At 40.7% G+C, this 10,965-nt stretch overlaps 1 pseudogene; it reads right to left on the bottom strand.

Annotated features, from left to right (window-relative positions):
- Positions 1 to 1,993: 1,993 nt before the first annotated feature.
- Positions 1,994 to 5,784, bottom strand: LOC107543742 (tRNA-queuosine alpha-mannosyltransferase-like; annotated as a pseudogene).
- Between the last annotated feature and the right edge of the window lie 5,181 nt (positions 5,785 to 10,965).

The raw sequence follows: 10,965 nt of genomic DNA on the forward strand, positions 1-10,965 counted from the left end.
TTATTGATTTCAGAGAGAGGAAAGGAGAGGGAGAGAGAGACGTAGAAACATCAATGATGAAAGAGTCATTGATTGGCTGCCCCCCGCAGGCCCCTAACTGAGGACCAAGCCCTTAACCCAGGCATGTGTCCTGATGGGAATCAAACCTCGATTGGATCGCCTGGGATCCTAGGTCAGTGCTCAACAGCTGAGCCACGCCCTGCTGGGCTCCATTGTTTTTCTAATCTCTATTTTGCTTATTTCTATTCTGATCTTTACTGTTTTCTTTGTGTGCTTTGCACATAATTCATTCTATCTTTTCTAGTTTCTTAAGGTAGAAAGTTAGGTTATTGATGCTTTATTATTATTTTTAACATAGGCATTTGCAACTGTAAGTTTCCCCCAGGCACTGCTTCAGGCACATCCCATAAATGTTGGTATGTTGTCTTTCATTTTTATTCCATCTCAAAGCATTCACTAATTACTTTTGTATTCTCTTTTTTGATCCATTATTTATTTGGGAAAGCAGTGTTTAATTTCCACATATTGTCATTTTCTAAAATTTCCTTCTGTTATTGGTTTCTAATTTTATTCCATTATGGTCTGAAAGCATACTTGGTATGATTTCAACCTGTTAAATTTATTGATACTTGTTTTATGACGTATTCTGTAGACTGCTTCATGTGTGCTTGAGAAAAATATGTATTTTCTGCTATTTATGGTAGGGTGTAGAAGGAGTATTCTGTAGATATTTGCTGGGTCTATGTGATTTATAGTTTTATTCAAGGCTTCTAATTTCTTGTTGTTCATGTCTGTTGCTATACCCATTACTGAAAAGGGGGTATTGAAGCCTTGTAATACCCACCTTTATTTTTCTTTATATTGCAATGGGCCCTTTCTTAAAAAATTATTTTATAACCTTTTAGCCATTCAGAACATCACTATATCAACAAATACAGGAACTTGATTATTGGAATCATAAGTGATTTATCTTGAAAAGATTATATTTGCAACTAGATGCAAATATTTGCGAGAACTGTTAATATCACAGTTACTGTTTTTTAAAATAAATATTTTTATTTCTCTGTTTTTACCCTTGGGAAAAAATTGAAACAGGTATCTCAGTGTTCATTTTATGGGTGAGATGGCCCCACTTAGTGTATTTCCCATGTGTCTCCAAATTACAGCTGTTTACCTTGCAACTTTCTTGAACATAAATACATATGCAACTCTGAGAATCCTTATTAATACCTTCACTTAAAACTTCCTGCACCATAGCGATGAATTTGCTAAAAGAAAAGTGCTAAAGCAGCCCTTTAGTTGCAGACAATTCTGAGATGCTTGCTCGATTAGTATGGTAGCAACCAGATTCTTATTTCAGACTCTGTGGCCCTCTGAGGACACAACAAAGCTCTCATGATAACCTGGCAACCTAGGTGGACACCCAGCCAAGTGCAAACATTTGAAGATACAGTTTGGCTACCGTGGTGGTAAAATGAAAGAATTCAGTCAGGGTCATTCAGTACAAAGGATAAAAACTGATTCAACTGGAAATTCAAAGTGATACCACATATAGGATTCTTGAATGTGGTTATACAACTGGCCACATGATTTTCTGTGTTTTTTTTAATGGCCTCCTCCATGTGATGCTGAGGACATGTGTAGCCATCAGAACATCCCTAGGAATGTTCTTAATTTGAATTGTTTTTCATTTAAATTGGGGTGGTAACAGGGACTGGAGATGTGAAGCTGCCACAGGTTTGTAACGTATGGCTCTGTATCAGCTGTGACAGGCAACAGGCTTAGCTTCTTCTGCAGTTTCTCTTTCCTCACTGATCAGGTAAATATGGGCACACTCTGGAAAGTTATGCAGATTCTGTCTTAGGCTGCAAGTTTGTGACTTAGCCCCATCTGTCACAAATCTTTTCTAGGTTCTCTTGTAAGCAGAGACCTGAATTTACCGTGTAGGGCCTCCTAAGAAAGGGAGTCATGTCACCCTTCCAGAGAGATTTTCTTATAATATCTGATCTCTTGAGGAAATTCTGGAGTCTTTTTCAAAGCTGTTTAAATGTAGAATACAGATTTTCAGCTGGAATATTTCAGATAAACCAGATCCAAAGTGGGTAACAACCTCATTGCACAGCTTCTAATCTGGGACATCTGTGAAGGTTTCTCCAAGGACAGATACTTGGAAATTGAGTCCTAAGTCCATAAGATGCATTAATACCTTAAAATAACTCTCCGGGTCTTTATCATGTCCCCACCTATGAGGCCAGACAATGTGTAAATGTCCATGTCATCATCTCCACTCACAGTGTCACATGGATTTTGTTTATTTTCCTCATGATGGGAAATTATCTTGAATTTCTAATAGGTTAAACATTTTTTTAAAAATTTTTCCATTATAGTTGGTATACAATACTGTGTTATTCTCAGGTGTACAACATAGTGATTCGACATTTATATAACTTACGACATGGTCACCCCAATAAGTGTACCCACCTTACACCATACATAGTTATTACAATATTATCAACCATATTTCCTATGCTGTACTTTATTGTGCATTTTAAATTATGACACTAAATAGTTACCTAGGTTTTCTTGTTGTATTGCGGTATCACAGGATCCAGACTCTGTGTCAACATTCTTCAATAAGTTATTAGAACCGCTCTGTTCCTGTTGGAAAGAGAGAGCCAGGAATGGGGCATTATTGCCTTTTCCTTTAAGGGTGAGTATCTTCTATAAATGGGTTGTTTTTGTGCTTGGGCCTGAATCTACTCACATTGGGAAACCTGGTAAAAAAGTAAATAACCTGGGCCTTGGGTCTGATGATGGTTTCCAGATCATTAGGTCTGTGATCAGGAATCAGCTTCATAAATTTCCCAATGGAAGTAAGAAATGACTCCATATTAAAAACTGAGTTGAATGCCATCACATTAACCACCAGACACGAGAGAGTTTGGTTGTATCCATATTGGAAATTTCTCTCCGGACATGTCTTGACAGGATATACCAATTGATTCTCATGGAAGTGTTTCTTGGTATGTATTTTAATTTTTTGGTGAATATTAGATATTTTAAATAATATAAAGAGGCAATTATGGAAATCAGACTCTGTTATCCCTTAGATTTTGGTTGGTGGTGGTATTTTGTTTCTGTTTGTTGTTGCCGTTACTGCAATTTGCTTATTAACTTTCCTGACTTAATTCTGTAAAGTCTGTATTCTTTGTGTGAGGTCACCAATGTCTCTGTTACTTAGCTTAATAATGAGCTAAGGTTTGGATGGAAGTTTCCTTAAATTCCTTGAATAAATAAATTTCCTACTCTTCATTGGGACATTGTCTCTGTGTGTTGGGGTAGGCCTTCAGCATTCTAGAAGTTTACAACTCTGCCTTAGCCCTTTCTTCCTGCTTGTGCAGAGCTTCTAGTTCAGAGTTGAGAGATTAAGGTTTTTATATCTTTCTTTGACATACACATAGTCCTCAAATGTGAGCATCTTTCTAGACCCTCAGTAACATGTTAGAGATTTTCAGAGCTCCCTATTGATACTTTCTTCCCCAGATTCTCTGACCAGCTTTTTATTTGCCCCAGCTGGTATCACTGCTACAGGTCCCTGCAATGTTAAACAATTACCAGATTGTTTCTAGAAAATGCCACAAAGATAGTGCTTTCATTATGGAATAAGTGTGGAGTCAGGTCAGATAACGGACCTTATGAGCCAGATTTAAAAAAAAAAAAAAATGTTTTTATTGATTTCAGAGGGAGGAAGGGAGAGGGAGAGAGAAATAAAAACATCAGTAAGAGAGAAACATTGATCAGCTGCCTCGTACACTGGGGATTGAACCCACAAGCTGGGCATGTGCTCTGACTGGGAATTGAACCAGCAACCTCCTGGTACATGGTAAGATGCTCAACCAATTGAGCCATACCAGTTGGGTGTGAGTTGGATTTTTTATGAACAACGGCTTTATAGGTTAAAATAGTGATGATTTTCTGGGGATGGGTGTCCCTCCTAACCTATTTGGGCTTATGTACATTCCTTTACTGTAGTGGATTAAGTTTACAGGTGAAGAAAAGAAGCTTGAAACCGGAAGGTTTTGCTGTACATCAGTGTTGGTCTATAAAAACTCTAGAAGCCCAAAAGGGTCTGAGATAAAGTCCAAAGATATGAGTAATGAAAATTTAAGAATTACAGCATTTTCCTTCTAAATAAGAATGTAGAAGCCAAACTCTATATAATTTGAGGGGGGGGGGGGGAGAAGGGTAAGAATAACCCAGAGAGAAGAACAAGGAAGTTCAGTTGTACAAATGGCAAAGGTTAAAAAAGGGAGGGAGGTGGGAAGAAGATAGAAAGAAGAAAGTAAGAACAAATATGAGTAATTCCACAAGAAAAACACATACAAAAGTCAAATTGGGTGAGTAAGAATGAGTGTGTGAAATAAAGATGAACAAACAGGAGAATGGGGAATGTACAGAATAGGAGAAAAAAATGGGGACCTTGAAAAAATGGCCAGAAAGGAGAAGAGTGTAATAGTATTCTGTTGTGAAGGAATGGTTGAGGAAACCATAGGTCAAATGATGAGGAAGGGTATGGGGGGTGGGGTGGGTGGGGCAGACACTAGGTGATGTCAACGAAGAAGAGAAAAAATGAGGCTTGCCTTTGACACCTGTTGAGTGAAGCTAAAATCACAGACTTGTCAGGTTATAAAGTGAGGTAGAAGATTATCAAGGGAGAGAGAGACTGAGGCCACTGTGTATCTGTGCCTGCTTCTAAGATTCCTGCTTCATGCAAGGATCTCAGTCCCTTCCCACCTTGCTGTGTAAAGTAGCAATATTCGAACACAGGTGCAGCCAGGTGCTCGTGGGAAAGAAGACCTTGTAGGAACCACATATACAACCTAGAGATCCCTGATTCACAGCACTCGAGGAGTTAATGAAAACACATAAAATCACAAAACAAGAAAACCTGTAGACTTGTCCCAAAGCTTCTTCATAGGCTCATTTCTGCATCTCTTCTATTTACATAAATGCAAAAACACTTGGCCAAATTATCAAGTGATTTGTTATCCATCTTACCTCCTAGAGGAAGACTAACTCTGGTTTCATTCAACAGCAAGTAATCATTTAACAGGTATTTCATTTACTATGTGCCCTATATGTACTTGAAGCACTGGGGATCTGTTTAGTGAATAATAACAGAATAAAGCCCATCTTTGTCTTCTAACTTGTGTCTCTGCTTGTGCACTCAGTTTTGGGACAGGAAGGGAATTGTGGTGGTGCTGGTGGTGGTGAGGACAGCAGGATTATCACACAACAGCCTTATTGATCCCATAGTATAATGAAGCCCTAACTTGACAAAATTCTAATAGCAGCTACAGCTTTGCTATCCTTTGGGCCCCAGGCTTGGTTTTGCCACGTTCAGGGTGCATGAGACCAGAGCTGTGCCATGACTCAGAGCAGTAGCAGAAGGGGACATAAGGAAGTGGCACCCTCCTTGGGGGCATGGGGGCAGCGTTAGAAGAGACTGATTGCTAATCTGTTTTCAGCACATCGCTCTTTGTCTACTGGTATTGAGGCAAGGCAGGTCAGTTTGAACTGACTCCCTGCTCTAAATTTGCTCTTTTTTTATAAAAGAATAGATTGGGAATGGAGGGGTGTGTGTGTGTGTGTGTGTGTGTGTGTGTGAGGTGTGAGAGAGAGAGAGAGAGAGGGAGGGAGGGAGAGAGAGGGAGAGAGAGGGAGAGAGAGATGCATCTTCTGCCTTTGGTTTCCAATGCTTACGTTATTAACAGCGTTGATCATGGCTGCTTTTGATGTTTATTTAAATAAGATGAAGTATATATCTATTTTTTAAAAAAACCTTATGAGACGTAAAATAAGTCAGACGGAAAAAGTTAAGAACCATATGATTTCACTCAAATGTGGGATATAAAACTGAAAGCAACAAATGAACAAAACAAACAAACAAGAACTCACAGACACAGACAACATTATGGTGGTTATAAGCGGGAAGACGGTGGGGTAGTAAAGGGTAAGGGGAGTCAAGTATATGGTGAAGGCAGAAGATTTGACTGTGGGTGGAGGGCACACAATGCAATATATAGATCATATGTCATAGAAATGTACAATTGAGTCCTACATGATTTTATTCACCAGTGTCACTCCAATAAATTTAATTTTTAAAAACCACCTTAGTATGACCTTGGCATCCAGGGATGCTCAGTTATGTTGCCTGTGACGGTGCCAAAGGGACTTTGTGGTGTGACTTCCACCACCTTTGTGTTCTCAGTAGGCCTCCTCCCTCCCAAGCCTCAGCTGAGCAACGACCCAACTGTAAGAGATTTGTTTTCTGTGACATTTGCTATTTGTTGCTGGCTCACTGTTTCAGTGGGGGAGGTGTTACACTAACATCTATAGGGGCAGCAGACCATGCACTTTTTGACACTATTACTCATCTCTCTCATGAAGAATGTCACCCAGTGCCACTTCCCCCATTTTTTTTTTTAAATATATTGGAGCTGCCCAAGTCCGCACTGCCACTCATGCAGCAAGTGGCAGCCTCACAGCCTCAGGGAAAGTGTGTGTGGGGGCATCTTGCCCTCTGTCCCCTTCTTTTCTGTGTTGATGGACTCCTTAGGCTGCCATGTCCATTGAGGAGTCCGTTATTTTGTACTTCAGCTTCGTGCTGGGAAACCTCTTGCTTATTCTAGATTGTTTGAGAACATTGCTGGGTCACAGGGCTCCTGCAGGTGACCTCTTTCACAGAAATGTCTGTTGGTTTCAGTTTCTGCCTGTTACTCTGTGAAACTGAGGCTCGAGGTAAGATTTCTCATTTTTGTTTTCTTGTGTACCAAGGCCTTGCTATCCTCCCCAGCGTTTTAACTCAGGAGAGGGCTTTCTTTCCAGACAAAAATGTGAGCTTGCATTGAAACTATATTTTCTCGTTTGATTGAGAGGAGTCTTGAAAACACCATCCATTTCCTGCCTGGGTGCGGTGCTAGCTAAGCCTCAGCGCCGTAGACCCACTCTCCACACAGGTCACGTGGCTCTGTGGTTGACTGTGCCTGAGCAGCACTGGATTAAGCCAGGCTGCACATTTTTCTTTGCAACTCAGTTCATTACTGAGTCTTCCCATGTACCAGCCACGGGGTGGACCCTGCAGACACGGGGCCTCCCTGCCTACAGGAGCCCCACTGCTTCTTTGTAGTACCTTTTGGGCCTGGAGTGCTGAGAAGCACATTTTGGGAAAGTCTGTCTAGCTCGAAGATGTTCTTATCTATTATTTAAAACCCCAGTAAGGTGATTCTACAATGTTTGTCTATCTTCTGTTCATGGAGGGTTGTTGTCTAGCAGACTTTCCGTCTAATTTATATAATATTCTGGTTAGGCCTGCTCAGCAAGGCAGCAGGATGGTATGCAGGTGAAGGGAGCTACATTGTCTGGAACCTGCCACTCTGTGCCTCTGTTTCCCCTTGTGTCTGAAAACAAATCTGAGAGGCATAGCATCCTGGGGGCGAAGACCGACAGCCTCAGAAGCACCCGGCCCAAAGTTCAAATACACCTACCTCGACTTGAGTGACAGCTGTGTCCCTGAGCACATTATCTCTGTCAGCCTCAGTTTGGCCTCATAGGGTTGTTTGCTAGGACTAAATGAGATGACATATTTTAAAATTTAGCACTATGCCTAGCATATAGGCAGTGTTCAATAAATACTAGTTACTAATATTAAGAGTGTCACCTTCCTGAGAATAGCCCAAAAGTTACAGCCTGTGACCCCACCCTGCTTATTTGGGACCTTGATCTCTTGCAGACTTTCCTTTAAGCCTTTGTTCAGTTGTTTTCTTATCGAAGCTATTTTTAAAAATATATATATCTTTATTGATTTCAGAGAGAGGAAAGGAAAGGGAGAGAGAGAGAGAGAGAGAGAGAGAAGAAACATCAATGATGAGAGTCATTGATCGGCTGCCTCCTGCACGCCCCCGACTGGGGATCAAGCCTGCAACCTCAGTATGTGCCCTGACCGGGAATCGAACCCCGATTGACTGGATCCTAGGTCGATGCTCAACCACTGAGCCATGCCCGGCCAGCCTCATTGAAGCTATTTTAATACTGTTATTTAAAATTGTAGACTGCACCGTCCCTCTCTGAACTTCCAATCCTCTGCTTTTTTTTGCCTAGGACTTACCTTCCAATTTACTGTATGTTCACTATGTTCATTTATTACTAGTTTATATCCTCCTTTAGAATGTAAGTTCTAAAAGGGCCTGAAGTTTTTATAAATCTCTTTCTTTTGCTTTTTTAACTGATGCATCCTGCATGCCCATACAGCAATTGGCATATAAGAAGTGCACAATAAGTATTTGTTTAACACATGTGTGAAGTGAATGGTATGGACTGAACAAAAAAAAGTGTGTGACCATAATGACCCTTATTTTACAGATAAAGAGAATGAGTTCTAATGAGTTATGTAAATTAACTAAGGTGATAGCTAGCAGATTTTGGAGTCTGGGTTTGAATTCATCTGAAAGCCCAATTTCTTGATGGTTTTTCTCTACCACTCTTATCACCTGGGGGTTTTCAAAGGATGTTTAAAAAAAAAAACCCTCTTAATTGTTATCAGTTAACACAAGTAGTACCTGGAACCCTTAGGTGGTCTGTGGAGGAGATGGCCTTGGCCCTTTGTGTTACTCTCTTTCGGAGCACCCCAAGAGGTGTTGTTTGTGCCCTATGTTTCCTAGGGGGTTAACTAAGTCTTCGGTGTGACTTAGAGCCATGAGTGCACGTGCTAGACCAGGTGTGATCTAAGCACAGGCGCCATGCTGCTCCCATTTATATCTTTACTCTCCTGTGACAACGAAGCTGTGTAGTTCACCACTGGTATGTGAATCTCTAAATAGTACGTTATGTTGTCTTTGGAAATCTGAGAGATGATTGAAATCTATCTGTGTATTGACAGGGCACTATTGGTACTATGATGTGACTTCTAGGAAATGATAAGTTGAATAGACTCTCCCGATCATTGTTTGGCTGTGAGAGTTTCTGAGAGTTTATAAGGGTCCCTTGGGGATGTCAGTGGGCAAGATCATGAGCAAGAAACCTAGGAGTGACCCCAGTGGTGGCATCTGACAGAGCTGTAGTGTGTACCAGGCTTTGGGCATTTGTTAGAAATGTGGTCAGATGGAGTCGCTGCTTTGTGTTTTCTGTTTATCTCACACCTACTGCAGGCCTCAGGGGAGGGTGAAGCTGGGTGAGCCTTTGTAAGACAAGTCCTCAGCTGGCCTAAACTGGAGGGTACAGAGGAGAACATAAAACTTCAATCAGTCCAAGGTCAGAACAGCCGAGGACAAGTAAGAACCTGGACCTGGCTCACTAGCATATTCTGTACTTTTAAAGAGATGGTTCAGCCCGGCCGGGCGTGGCTCAGCGGTTGAGTGTCGACCTAAGATCCAGGCAATCACGGTTCGATTCCCGGTCATCATTGATGTTTCTATCTCTCTCTCTCTCCCTCATCTTTCCTCTCTTTGAAATCAATAAAAGATATATTTAAAAAAATAAAAAAAAATAGAGAGATAGTTCAATTGAGGTGAGAGTCTTCGTGAAGATAGTCCTCTTGTCTCTTGTATCACATGGCTTCAGTTAGACCAGTTGGCTGGAGTGCAAGTGTCTTTTTACTAGAGTTCTTGAAGCCCAGTGGGGGAAGAGGGCAGGAGTTTGTTGAATTCGGCATTCACTCTGCACAGCTCTTCACTCCCGTGTTTTGGATCAGGTACCTATGCCTTCACTGCACCTGCTATCCTGCAGATGCAGAATCCCTTGCTTACCCCCTTTTCAGGGGACTCATAAAACTCTGACTCTTGCCAAGGTGGGGGAGGGGAAGTATGGAGAAGATGAGGGAATCTGGAGAATTCTAACTGCTCTTGAGATAGTAGTCACTCAGTCTTCCTTCTTTCATACAGCCCTTTCACTCCATGTTCCAAAGAGTTTGGGCTTCTGGCTCCTGAGTCCTTTGGAGATTCTGTGATGTTGAGAGAGTTGCTTCTTTCCAGCTTTGTCTACTGTCTGTATGGGAGTTAGCTTTCTTGGACCTGGTAAGTAGTTATCACTTGTCCATCCCTTTCCAGTTCCCAGACTGTGTTGCTGTGGTCTCGGTTCTATTCTCCCCTTCTTGTGGAATTGTGTCTTTTGAAAGCTTCCTTTACTGTAGTCCTGGCTAAATGAGGGATTTAAACGATTTACATGAGAAGTTTCTAAAGCACTTCTGTTATGAGAGCTTCCTAAATTGTTACCACTGATTACTGATACTACTCATATTAATGTTGCATTCAGGAATCCAAGTGTTCTAGCTTTGCTGATTTAGGGTGCTTCCTTTCCAAATGATCTAGAATTCATGGGCACATCAAAAGTGCATGAATGACCTGGCTGAAGACACCACCTTGGACAAAAGTTGCCTAAACCATGTCAAGTTTGCTCTGCTTTAACTGTTTGACATTTTTGAAAGTCCCAGAGCTGGTGACTATTTTGGTTAAATGTGCTTAAAATATAAAGTGAAAAAATTTCTGTAAAATAATAAATCTTTTTCAAAAAAACCTCTCAGCTAAATCTGTGGGACAAATACAATGAGTAGCTCGATAACTTTAACTTAAAGCATTTAGAAGGAATTGAAAGTACTAAAGTATTAAAGATTATGGTTGGGTTATGGGACCTTGAGTGATTTTTTTAAATGCTCCCCCCCCGAAATCTCCAAGTTTTCTATATGACAACTGTTTCTTTAATTATCTGAGAAAAAAAATTATAAAAGAACAGCAAAAGAACGAAAAGATATAGAACAGATTTTTATATCTTAAGATGATGAACACATTCTACTAACCACCTTAGATTATACACTAAGTAGACATGTTTCTTATTTTGCCATTCCATTTAAGCTCACATACATTTAAAAATATATCAACTAGCTCTATTTATACTAAATAGTACGTTAACCTT

The sequence above is a fragment of the Miniopterus natalensis genome, chromosome 19 (genome assembly GCF_054644295.1).
Source record: "Miniopterus natalensis isolate mMinNat1 chromosome 19, mMinNat1.hap1, whole genome shotgun sequence".
Lineage (NCBI taxonomy): Eukaryota > Metazoa > Chordata > Mammalia > Chiroptera > Miniopteridae > Miniopterus > Miniopterus natalensis.